Below are 13,509 nucleotides of genomic sequence, written 5' to 3'. Positions count from 1 at the left end.
GCTACGAACCGCAAAATGATACTACAGTGATATAATGAGGGTTTCTATATACCGAAGAAATGATGCTACAGTGATGTGGTGAGAGTTGCTACGAACCGCAAAATGATGCTACAGTGATATAATGAGGGTTGCTATTTACCTAAGAAATGATGCTACAGTGATGTGGTGAGAGTTGCTACGAACCTCAAAATGATGCTACAGTGATGTAATGAGAGTTGCGACGAATCTCAAAATGATGCTAAAGTAATGTCGTGAGAGTTGCTACTATCCTCGAAATGATGCAACAGTGATGTAGTGAGAGTTGCTACGATTCTCAAAATGATGCTAAAGTGATGTAATGAGAGTTGCTAAAAAACCTAAAAAGTGATGCTACAGTGATGTGGTGAGAGTTGCTATTTACCTAAGAAATGATGCCACAGTGATGTGGTGAGAGTTGCTACGAACCTAAAATGATGCTACAGTGATGTAGTGAGAGTTGCTACGAACCTAAGAAGTGATGCTACAGTGATGTAATGAGAGTTGCTACTAATCTCAAAATCATGGTACAGTGATGTCGTGAGAGTTGCTACGAATCTCAAAATGATTCTAAAGTGATGTAATGAGAGTTGCTACAAACCTAAGAAGTGATGCTACAGTGATGTGGTGAGAGTTGATAGTAATTTCAAAATAATGCTAAAGCGGTGTAATGAGAATTGCTACTTCCCTAAGAAATGATGCTACAGTCATGTGGTGAGAGTTGCTACGAACCTCAAAATGATGCTACAGTGATGTAATGAGGGTTGCTATTTACCTAAGAAATGATGCTACAGTGATGTGGTGAGAGTTGCGACGAACCTCAAAATGATGCTACAGTTATGTGGTGAGAGTTGTTACGAACCGCAAAATGATACTACAGTGATATAATGAGGGTTGCTATTTACCTAAGAAATGATGCTACAGTGATGTGGTGAGAGTTGCTAAGAAACTCAAAATGATGCTACAGTGATGTAATGAGGGTTGCTATTTACCTAAGAAATTATGCTACAGTGATGTGGTGAGAGTTGCTACGAATCTCAAAATGATGCTACAGTGATGTGGTGAGAGTTGCTACGAACCGCAAAATGATGCGACAGAGATGTAATGAGGGTTGCTATTTACCTAAGAAATGATGCTACAGTGATGTGGTGAGAGTTGCTCCGAACCTCAAAATGATGCTACAGTGATGTGGTGAGAGTTGCTACGAATCTCAAAATGATGCTAAAGTGATGTAATGAGAGTTGCTACAAACCGAAGAAGTGATGCTACAGTGATGTGGTGAGAGTTGATAGTAATTTCAAAATAATGCTAAAGCAGTGTAATGAGAGTTGCTACTTCCCTAAGAAATGAAGCGACAGTGATGTAGTGAGCGTTGCTACGAACCTCAAAATGATGCTACAGTGATGTATTGAGGGTTGCTATTTTCCTAAGAAATGATGCTACAGTGATGTGGTGAGAGTTGCTACGAACCTCAAAATGATGCTACAGTGATGTAATGAGAGTTGCTACGAATCTCAAAATGATGCTAAAGTAATGTCGTGAGAGTTGCTACTATACTCAAAATGATGCAACAGTGATGTAGTGAGAGTTGCTACGATCTTCAAAATGATGCTAAAGTGATGTAATGAGAGTTGCGACAAACCTAAGAAGTGATGCTACAGTGATGTAGTGAGAGTTGCTACGAATTTCAAAATGATGCTACAGTGATATAATGAGAGTTGCTACAAACCTAAGAAATGATGCGACAGTGATGTGGTGAGAGTTGCTACGAACCTCAAAATGATGCTACAGTGATGTGGTGAGAGTTGCTACGAATCTCAAAATGATGCCACAGTGATGTAGTGAGAGTTGCTACGAACCTCAAAATGATGCGACAGTGATGTGGTGAGAGTTGCTACGAATCTCAAAATGATGCGACAGTGATGTAGTGAGAGTTGCTACGAACCTAAGAAGTGATGCTACAGTGATGTAATGAGAGTTGCTACTAATCTCAAAATCATGCAACAGTAATGTCGTGAGAGTTGCTACGAATCTCAAAATGATGCTAAAGTGATGTAATGAGAGTTGCTACAAACCGAAGAAGTGATGCTACAGTGATGTGGTGAGAGTTGAAAGTAATTTCAAAATAATGCTAAAGCAGTGGAATGAGAGTTGATACTTCCCTAAGAAATGATGCGACAGTGATGTCGTGAGCGTTGCTACGAACCTCAAAATGATGCTACAGTGATGTAATGAGGGTTGCTATTTACCTAAGAAATGATGCTACAGTGATGTAGTGAGAGTTGCTACGAACCGCAAAATGATGCTCCAGTGATATAATGAGGGTTGCTATTTACCTAAGAAATGATGCTACAGTGATGTGGTGAGAGTTGCTACGAATTTCAAAATGATGCTACAGTGATATAATGAGAGTTGCTACAAACCTAAGAAATGATGCGACAGTGATGTGGTGAGAGTTGCAACGAACCTCAAAATGATGCTACAGTGATGTGGTGAGAGTTGCTACGAATCTCAAAATGATGCCACAGTGATGTAGTGAGAGTTGCTACGAACCTCAAAATGATGCGACAGTGATGTGGTGAGAGTTGCTACGAATCTCAAAATGATGCGACAGTGATGTAGTGAGAGTAGCTACGAACCTAAGATTGATGCTACAGTGATGTAATGAGAGTTGCTACTAATCTCAAAATCATGCTACAGTAATGTCGTGAGTGTTGCTACGAATCTCAAAATGATGCTAAAGTGATGTAATGAGAGTTGCTACAAACCGAAGAAGTGATGCTACAGTGATGTGGTGAGAGTTGATAGTAATTTCAAAATAATGCTAAAGCGGTGTAATGAGAGTTGCTACTTCCCCAAGAAATGATGCTACAATGATGTAGTGAGAGTTGCTACGAACCGCAAAATGATGCTACAGTGATGTAATGAGGGTTGCTATTTACCAAAGAAATGATGCCACAGTGATGTGGTGAGAGTTGCTACGAACCTCAAAATGATGCTACAGTGATGTAGTGAGAGTTGCTACGAACCTAAGAAGTGATGCTACAGTGATGTAATGAGAGTTGCTACTAATCTCAAAATCATGGTACAGTAATGTCGTGAGAGTTGCTACGAACCTCGAAATGATTCTAAAGTGATGTAATGAGAGTTGCTACAAACCTAAGAAGTGATGCTACAGTGATGTGGTGAGAGTTGATAGTAATTTCAAAATAATGCTACAGTTGCAACTTCCCTAAGAAATGATGCTACAGTGATGTGGTGAGAGTTGCTACGAACCTCAAAATGATGCTACAGTGATGTAATGAGGGTTGCTATTTACCTAAGAAATGATGCTACAGTGATGTGGTGAGAGTTGCTACGAACCTCAAAATGATGCTACAGTGATGTGGTGAGAGTTGATACGAACCGCAAAATGATACTACAGTGATATAATGAGGGTTGCTATTTACCTAAGAAATGATGCTGCAGTGATGTGGTGAGAGTTGCTACGAAACTCAAAATGATGCTACAGTGATGTAATGAGGGTTGCTATTTACCAAAGAAATGATGCTACAGTGATGTGGTGAGAGTTGCTACGAATCTCAAAATGATGCTACAGTGATGTGGTGAGAGTTGCTACGAACCGCAAAATGATGCTACAGTGATGTAATGAGGGTTGCTATTTACCTAAGAAATGATGCTACAGTGATGTGGTGAGAGTTGCTACGAACCTCAAAATGATGCTACAGTGATGTAATGAGGGTTGCTATTTACCTAAGAAATGATGCCACAGTGATGTGGTGAGAGTTGCTCTGAACCTCAAAATGATGATACAGTGATGTAATGAGAGTTGCTACGAATCTCAAAACGATGCTAAAGTAATGTCGTGAGAGTTGCTACTATCCTCAAAATGATGCTAAAGTGATGTAATGAGAGTTGCTACAAACCTAAGAAGTGATGCTACAGTGATGTGGTGAGAGTTGCTACGAACCTCAAAATGATGCGACAGTGATGTGGTGAGAGTTGCTACGAATCTCAAAATGATGCGACAGTGATGTAGTGAGAGTTGCTACGAACCTAAGAAGTGATGCTACAGTGATGTTATGAGAGTTGCTACTAATCTCAAAATCATGCTACAGTAATGTCGTGAGAGTTGCTACGAATCTCAAAATGATGCGACAGTGATGTAGTGAGAGTTGCTACGAACCTAAGAAGTGATGCTACAGTGATGTAATGAGAGTTGCTACTAATCTCAAAATCATGCAACAGTAATGTCGTGAGAGTTGCTACGAATCTCAAAATGATGCTAAAGTAATGTAATGAGAGTTGCTACAAACCGAAGAAGTGATGCTACAGTGATGTGGTGAGAGTTGATAGTAATTTCAAAATAATGCTAAAGCAGTGGAATGAGAGTTGCTACTTCCCTAAGAAATGATGCGACAGTGATGTCGTGAGCGTTGCTACGAACCTCAAAATGATGCTACAGTGATGTAATGAGGGTTGCTATTTACCTAAGAAATGATGCTACAGTGATGTGGTGAGAGTTGCTACGAACCTCAAAATGATGCTACAGTGATGTAATGAGAGTTGCTACGAATCTCAAAATGATGCTAAAGTAAGGTCGTGAGAGTTGCTACTATCCTCAAAATGATGCAACAGTGATGTGGTGAGAGTTGCTACGATCTTCAAAATGATGCTCAAGTGATGTAATGAGAGTTGTGACAAACCTAAGAAGTGATGCTACAGTGATGTAGTGAGAGTTGCTACGAACCGCAAAATGATGCTCCAGTGATATAATGAGGGTTGCTATTTACCTAAGAAATGATGCTACAATGATGTGGTGAGAGTTGCTACGAATTTCAAAATGATGCTACAATGATATAATGAGAGTTGCTACAAACCTAAGAAATGATGCGACAGTGATGTGGTGAGAGTTGCAACGAACCTCAAAATGATGCTACAGTGATGTGGTGAGAGTTGCTACGAATCTCAAAATGATGCGACAATGATGTAGTGAGAGTTGCTACGAACCTAAGAAGTGATGCTACAGTGATGTCATGAGAGTTGCTACTCATCTCAAAATCATGGTACAGTAATGTCGTGAGAGTTGCTACGAACCTCAAAATGATGCTACATTGATGTCGTGAGAGTTGCTACGAACGTAAGAAATGATGCTACAGTGATGTACTGAGAGTTGCTACAAATGTCCAAATGATGCTAGAGTGATGTAATGAGAGTTGCTACTTACCTAAGAAATAATGCGACAGTGATGTAATGAGAGTTGCTACGAATCTCAAAATGATGCTACAGTAATGTCGAGAGAGTTGCGACTATCCTCAAAATGATGCGACAGTGATGTAGTGAGATTTGCTACGATCCTTAAAATGAGGTGGCAGTGATGTGGTGAGAGTTGATACTAATCTCAAAATGATGCTGACAGTGATGTGGTGAGAATTGATAGTAATTTCAAAATCACGCTAAAGTGATGTAATGAGAGTTGCTACTTTCCGACGAATTGATGCTACAGTGATGTGGTGAGAGTTGCGACGAACATCAAAATCATGCTACAGTGATGTAGTGAGAGTTGCTACGAATCTCAAAATGATGCTACAGTAATGTCGTGAGAGTTGCGACTATCCTCAAAATGATGCAACAGTGATGTAGTGAGAGTTGCTACAATCCTCAAAATGATGCGATAGTGATGTGGTGAGAGGTGCTACGATCCTTAAAATGAGGTGGCAGTGATGTAGTGAGAGTTGATACTAATCTCAAAATGATGCTGACAGTGATGTAGTGAGAGTTGCGACAAACCTAAGAAGTGATGCTACAGTGATGTAGTGAGAGTTGCTACGAACCGCAAAATGATGCTCCAGTGATATAATGAGGGTTGCTATTTACCTAAGAAATGATGCTACAGTGATGTGGTGAGAGTTGCTACGAATTTCAAAATGATTCTACAGTGATATAATGAGAGTTGCTACAAACCTAAGAAATGATGCTACAGTGATGTGGTGAGAGTTGATAGTAATTTCAAAATAATGCTAAAGCGGTGTAATGAGAGTTGCTACTTCCCTAAGAAATGATGCTACAATGATGTAGTGAGAGATGCAACGAACCGCAAAATGATGCTACAGTGATGTGGTGAGAGTTGCTACGAACCTCAAAACGATGCTACAGTGTTGTAATGAGGGTTGCTATTTACCGAAGAAATTATGCTACAGTGATGTGGTGAGAGTTGCTACGAACCTCAAAATGATGCTACAGTGATGTGGTGAGAGTTGCTACGAACCGCAAAATGATACTACAGTGATATAATGAGGGTTTCTATATACCGAAGAAATGATGCTACAGTGATGTGGTGAGAGTTGCTACGAACCGCAAAATGATGCTCCAGTGATATAATGAGGGTTGCTATTTACCTAAGAAATGATGCTACAGTGATGTGGTGAGAGTTGCTACGAACCTCAAAATGATGCTACAGTGATGTAATGAGAGTTGCTACGAATCTCAAAATGATGCTAAAGTAATGTCGTGAGAGTTGCTACTATCCTCGAAATGATGCAACAGTGATGTAGTGAGAGTTGCTACGATTCTCAAAATGATGCTAAAGTGATGTAATGAGAGTTGCTAAAAAACCTAAAAAGTGATGCTACAGTGATGTGGTGAGAGTTGCTATTTACCTAAGAAATGATGCCACAGTGATGTGGTGAGAGTTGCTACGAACCTCAAAATGATGCTACAGTGATGTAGTGAGAGTTGCTACGAACCTAAGAAGTGATGCTACAGTGATGTAATGAGAGTTGATAGTAATTTCAAAATAATGCTAAAGCGGTGTAATGAGAATTGCTACTTCCCGAAGAAATGATGCTACAGTGATGTGGTGAGAGTTGCTACGATACTCAAAATGATGCTACAGTGATGTGGTGAGAGTTGCTACGAACCTCAAAATGATGCTACAGTGATGTAATGAGGGTTGCTATTTACCTAAGAAATGATGCTACAGTGATGTGGTGAGAGTTGCGACGAACCTCAAAATGATGCTACAGTGATGTGGTGAGAGTTGTTACGAACCGCAAAATGATACTACAGTGATATAATGAGGGTTGCTATTTACCTAAGAAATGATGCTACAGTGATGTGGTGAGAGTTGCTAAGAAACTCAAAATGATGCTACAGTGATGTAATGAGGGTTGCTATTTACCTAAGAAATTACGCTACAGTGATGTGGTGAGAGTTGCTACGAATCTCAAAATGATGCTACAGTGATGTGGTGAGAGTTGCTACGAACCGCAAAATGATGCTACAGAGATGTAATGAGGGTTGCTATTTACCTAAGAAATGATGCTACAGTGATGTGGTGAGAGTTGCTACGAACCTCAAAATGATGCTACAGTGATGAAATGAGGGTTGCTATTTACCTAAGAAATGATGCCACAGTGATGTGGTGAGAGTTGCTACGAACCTCAAAATGATGCTACAGTGATGTGGTGAGAGTTGCTACGAATCTCAAAATGATGCGACAGTGATGTCGTGAGAGTTGCTACGATCCTCAAAATGATGCTAAAGTGATGTAATGAGAGTTGCGACAAACCTAAGAAGTGATGCTACAGTGATGTAGTGAGAGTTGATAGTAATTTCAAAATAATGCTAAAGCGGTGTAATGAGAGTTGCTACTTCCCTAAGAAATGATGCGACAGTGATGTGGTGAGAGTTGCTCTAACCTCAAAATGATGGTACAGTGATGTAATGAGGGTTGCTATTTATCTAAGAAATGATGCCACAGTGATGTGGTGAGAGTTGCTACGAACCTCAAAATGATGCTACAGTGATGTGGTGAGAGTTGCTACGAATCTCAAAATGATGCTACAGTGATGTAATGAGGGTTGCTATTTACCTAAGAAATGATGCTACAGTGATGTGGTGAGAGTTGCTACGAACCTCAAAATGATGCTACAGTGATGTAGTGAGAGTTGCTACTATCCTCAAAATGATGCAACAGTGATGTAGTGAGAGTTGCTACGATCTTCAAAATGATGCTAAAGTGATGTAATGAGAGTTGCGACAAACCTAAGAAGTGATGCTACAGTGATATAGTGAGAGTTGCTACGAACCGCAAAATGATGCTCCAGTGATATAATGAGGGTTGCTATTTACCTAAGAAATGATGCTGCAGTGATGTGGTGAGAGTTGCTTCGAATTTCAAAATGATGCTACAGTGATATAATGAGAGTTGCTACAAACCTAAGAAATGATGCGACAGTGATGTGGTGAGAGTTGCTACGAACCTCAAAATAATGCTACAGTGATGTGGTGAGAGTTGCTACGAATCTCAAAATGATGCTACAGTGATGTGGTGAGAGTTGATACGAACCGCAAAATGATACTACAGTGATATAATGAGGGTTGCTATTTACCTAAGAAATGATGCTGCAGTGATGTGGTGAGAGTTGCTACGAAACTCAAAATGATGCTACAGTGATGTAATGAGGGTTGCTATTTACCAAAGAAATGATGCTACAGTGATGTGGTGAGAGTTGCTACGAATCTCAAAATGATGCTACAGTGATGTGGTGAGAGTTGCTACGAACCGCAAAATGATGCTACAGTGATGTAATGAGGGTTGCTATTTACCTAAGAAATGATGCTACAGTGATGTGGTGAGAGTTGCTACGAACCTCAAAATGATGCTACAGTGATGTAATGAGGGTTGCTATTTACCTAAGAAATGATGCCACAGTGATGTGGTGAGAGTTGCTCTGAACCTCAAAATGATGATACAGTGATGTAATGAGAGTTGCTACGAATCTCAAAACGATGCTAAAGTAATGTCGTGAGAGTTGCTACTATCCTCAAAATGATGCTAAAGTGATGTAATGAGAGTTGCTACAAACCTAAGAAGTGATGCTACAGTGATGTGGTGAGAGTTGCTACGAACCTCAAAATGATGCGACAGTGATGTGGTGAGAGTTGCTACGAATCTCAAAATGATGCGACAGTGATGTAGTGAGAGTTGCTACGAACCTAAGAAGTGATGCTACAGTGATGTTATGAGAGTTGCTACTAATCTCAAAATCATGCTACAGTAATGTCGTGAGAGTTGCTACGAATCTCAAAATGATGCGACAGTGATGTAGTGAGAGTTGCTACGAACCTAAGAAGTGATGCTACAGTGATGTAATGAGAGTTGCTACTAATCTCAAAATCATGCAACAGTAATGTCGTGAGAGTTGCTACGAATCTCAAAATGATGCTAAAGTAATGTAATGAGAGTTGCTACAAACCGAAGAAGTGATGCTACAGTGATGTGGTGAGAGTTGATAGTAATTTCAAAATAATGCTAAAGCAGTGGAATGAGAGTTGCTACTTCCCTAAGAAATGATGCGACAGTGATGTCGTGAGCGTTGCTACGAACCTCAAAATGATGCTACAGTGATGTAATGAGGGTTGCTATTTACCTAAGAAATGATGCTACAGTGATGTGGTGAGAGTTGCTACGAACCTCAAAATGATGCAACAGTGATGTAATGAGAGTTGCTACGAATCTCAAAATGATGCTAAAGTAAGGTCGTGAGAGTTGCTACTATCCTCAAAATGATGCAACAGTGATGTGGTGAGAGTTGCTACGATCTTCAAAATGATGCTCAAGTGATGTAATGAGAGTTGTGACAAACCTAAGAAGTGATGCTACAGTGATGTAGTGAGAGTTGCTACGAACCGCAAAATGATGCTCCAGTGATATAATGAGGGTTGCTATTTACCTAAGAAATGATGCTACAATGATGTGGTGAGAGTTGCTACGAATTTCAAAATGATGCTACAATGATATAATGAGAGTTGCTACAAACCTAAGAAATGATGCGACAGTGATGTGGTGAGAGTTGCAACGAACCTCAAAATGATGCTACCGTGATGTGGTGAGAGTTGCTACGAATCTCAAAATGATGCGACAATGATGTAGTGAGAGTTGCTACGAACCTAAGAAGTGATGCTACAGTGATGTCATGAGAGTTGCTACTCATCTCAAAATCATGGTACAGTAATGTCGTGAGAGTTGCTACGAACCTCAAAATGATGCTACATTGATGTCGTGAGAGTTGCTACGAACGTAAGAAATGATGCTACAGTGATGTACTGAGAGTTGCTACAAATGTCCAAATGATGCTAGAGTGATGTAATGAGAGTTGCTACTTACCTAAGAAATAATGCGACAGTGATGTAATGAGAGTTGCTACGAATCTCAAAATGATGCTACAGTAATGTCGAGAGAGTTGCGACTATCCTCAAAATGATGCGACAGTGATGTAGTGAGATTTGCTACGATCCTTAAAATGAGGTGGCAGTGATGTGGTGAGAGTTGATACTAATCTCAAAATGATGCTGACAGTGATGTGGTGAGAATTGATAGTAATTTCAAAATCATGCTAAAGTGATGTAATGAGAGTTGCTACTTTCCGACGAATTGATGCTACAGTGATGTGGTGAGAGTTGCGACGAACATCAAAATCATGCTACAGTGATGTAGTGAGAGTTGCTACGAATCTCAAAATGATGCTACAGTAATGTCGTGAGAGTTGCGACTATCCTCAAAATGATGCAACAGTGATGTAGTGAGAGTTGCTACAATCCTCAAAATGATGCGATAGTGATGTGGTGAGAGGTGCTACGATCCTTAAAATGAGGTGGCAGTGATGTAGTGAGAGTTGATACTAATCTCAAAATGATGCTGACAGTGATGTAGTGAGAGTTGCGACAAACCTAAGAAGTGATGCTACAGTGATGTAGTGAGAGTTGCTACGAACCGCAAAATGATGCTCCAGTGATATAATGAGGGTTGCTATTTACCTAAGAAATGATGCTACAGTGATGTGGTGAGAGTTGCTACGAATTTCAAAATGATTCTACAGTGATATAATGAGAGTTGCTACAAACCTAAGAAATGATGCTACAGTGATGTGGTGAGAGTTGATAGTAATTTCAAAATAATGCTAAAGCGGTGTAATGAGAGTTGCTACTTCCCTAAGAAATGATGCTACAATGATGTAGTGAGAGATGCAACGAACCGCAAAATGATGCTACAGTGATGTGGTGAGAGTTGCTACGAACCTCAAAACGATGCTACAGTGTTGTAATGAGGGTTGCTATTTACCGAAGAAATTATGCTACAGTGATGTGGTGAGAGTTGCTACGAACCTCAAAATGATGCTACAGTGATGTGGTGAGAGTTGCTACGAACCGCAAAATGATACTACAGTGATATAATGAGGGTTTCTATATACCGAAGAAATGATGCTACAGTGATGTGGTGAGAGTTGCTACGAACCGCAAAATGATGCTCCAGTGATATAATGAGGGTTGCTATTTACCTAAGAAATGATGCTACAGTGATGTGGTGAGAGTTGCTACGAACCTCAAAATGATGCTACAGTGATGTAATGAGAGTTGCTACGAATCTCAAAATGATGCTAAAGTAATGTCGTGAGAGTTGCTACTATCCTCGAAATGATGCAACAGTGATGTAGTGAGAGTTGCTACGATTCTCAAAATGATGCTAAAGTGATGTAATGAGAGTTGCTAAAAAACCTAAAAAGTGATGCTACAGTGATGTGGTGAGAGTTGCTATTTACCTAAGAAATGATGCCACAGTGATGTGGTGAGAGTTGCTACGAACCTCAAAATGATGCTACAGTGATGTAGTGAGAGTTGCTACGAACCTAAGAAGTGATGCTACAGTGATGTAATGAGAGTTGCTACTAATCTCAAAATCATGGTACAGTGACCTCGTGAGAGTTGCTACGAATCTCAAAATGATTCTAAAGTGATGTAATGAGAGTTGCTACAAACCTAAGAAGTGATGCTACAGTGATGTGGTGAGAGTTGCTACGAACCTCAAAATGATGCTACAGTGATGTGGTGAGAGTTGCTACGAATCTCAAAATGATGCGACAGTGATGTCGTGAGAGTTGCTACGATCCTCAAAATGATGCTAAAGTGATGTAATGAGAGTTGCGACAAACCTAAGAAGTGATGCTACAGTGATGTGGTGAGAGTTGATAGTAATTTCAAAATAATGCTAAAGCGGTGTAATGAGAATTGCTACTTCCCGAAGAAATGATGCTACAGTGATGTGGTGAGAGTTGCTACGATCCTCAAAATGATGCTACAGTGATGTGGTGAGAGTTGCTACGAACCTCAAAATGATGCTACAGTGATGTAATGAGGGTTGCTATTTACCTAAGAAATGATGCTACAGTGATGTGGTGAGAGTTGCGACGAACCTCAAAATGATGCTACAGTGATGTGGTGAGAGTTGTTACGAACCGCAAAATGATACTACAGTGATATAATGAGGGTTGCTATTTACCTAAGAAATGATGCTACAGTGATGTGGTGAGAGTTGCTAAGAAACTCAAAATGATGCTACAGTGATGTAATGAGGGTTGCTATTTACCTAAGAAATTACGCTACAGTGATGTGGTGAGAGTTGCTACGAATCTCAAAATGATGCTACAGTGATGTGGTGAGAGTTGCTACGAACCGCAAAATGATGCTACAGAGATGTAATGAGGGTTGCTATTTACCTAAGAAATGATGCTACAGTGATGTGGTGAGAGTTGCTACGAACCTCAAAATGATGCTACAGTGATGAAATGAGGGTTGCTATTTACCTAAGAAATGATGCCACAGTGATGTGGTGAGAGTTGCTACGAACCTCAAAATGATGCTACAGTGATGTGGTGAGAGTTGCTACGAATCTCAAAATGATGCGACAGTGATGTCGTGAGAGTTGCTACGATCCTCAAAATGATGCTAAAGTGATGTAATGAGAGTTGCGACAAACCTAAGAAGTGATGCTACAGTGATGTAGTGAGAGTTGATAGTAATTTCAAAATAATGCTAAAGCGGTGTAATGAGAGTTGCTACTTCCCTAAGAAATGATGCGACAGTGATGTGGTGAGAGTTGCTCTAACCTCAAAATGATGGTACAGTGATGTAATGAGGGTTGCTATTTATCTAAGAAATGATGCCACAGTGATGTGGTGAGAGTTGCTACGAACCTCAAAATGATGCTACAGTGATGTGGTGAGAGTTGCTACGAATCTCAAAATGATGCTACAGTGATGTAATGAGGGTTGCTATTTACCTAAGAAATGATGCTACAGTGATGTGGTGAGAGTTGCTACGAACCTCAAAATGATGCTACAGTGATGTAGTGAGAGTTGCTACTATCCTCAAAATGATGCAACAGTGATGTAGTGAGAGTTGCTACGATCTTCAAAATGATGCTAAAGTGATGTAATGAGAGTTGCGACAAACCTAAGAAGTGATGCTACAGTGATATAGTGAGAGTTGCTACGAACCGCAAAATGATGCTCCAGTGATATAATGAGGGTTGCTATTTACCTAAGAAATGATGCTGCAGTGATGTGGTGAGAGTTGCTTCGAATTTCAAAATGATGCTACAGTGATATAATGAGAGTTGCTACAAACCTAAGAAATGATGCGACAGTGATGTGG

Source organism: Aulostomus chinensis, chromosome 1, assembly GCF_037954235.1.
Source record: "Aulostomus chinensis isolate RoL2024-O1b breed Wild chromosome 1, RoL_Achi_v1.0, whole genome shotgun sequence".
Taxonomy (NCBI): domain Eukaryota; kingdom Metazoa; phylum Chordata; class Actinopteri; order Syngnathiformes; family Aulostomidae; genus Aulostomus; species Aulostomus chinensis.
The sequence above is the reverse complement of the archived record's forward strand: the minus strand, read 5'-3'. Positions refer to the sequence as shown.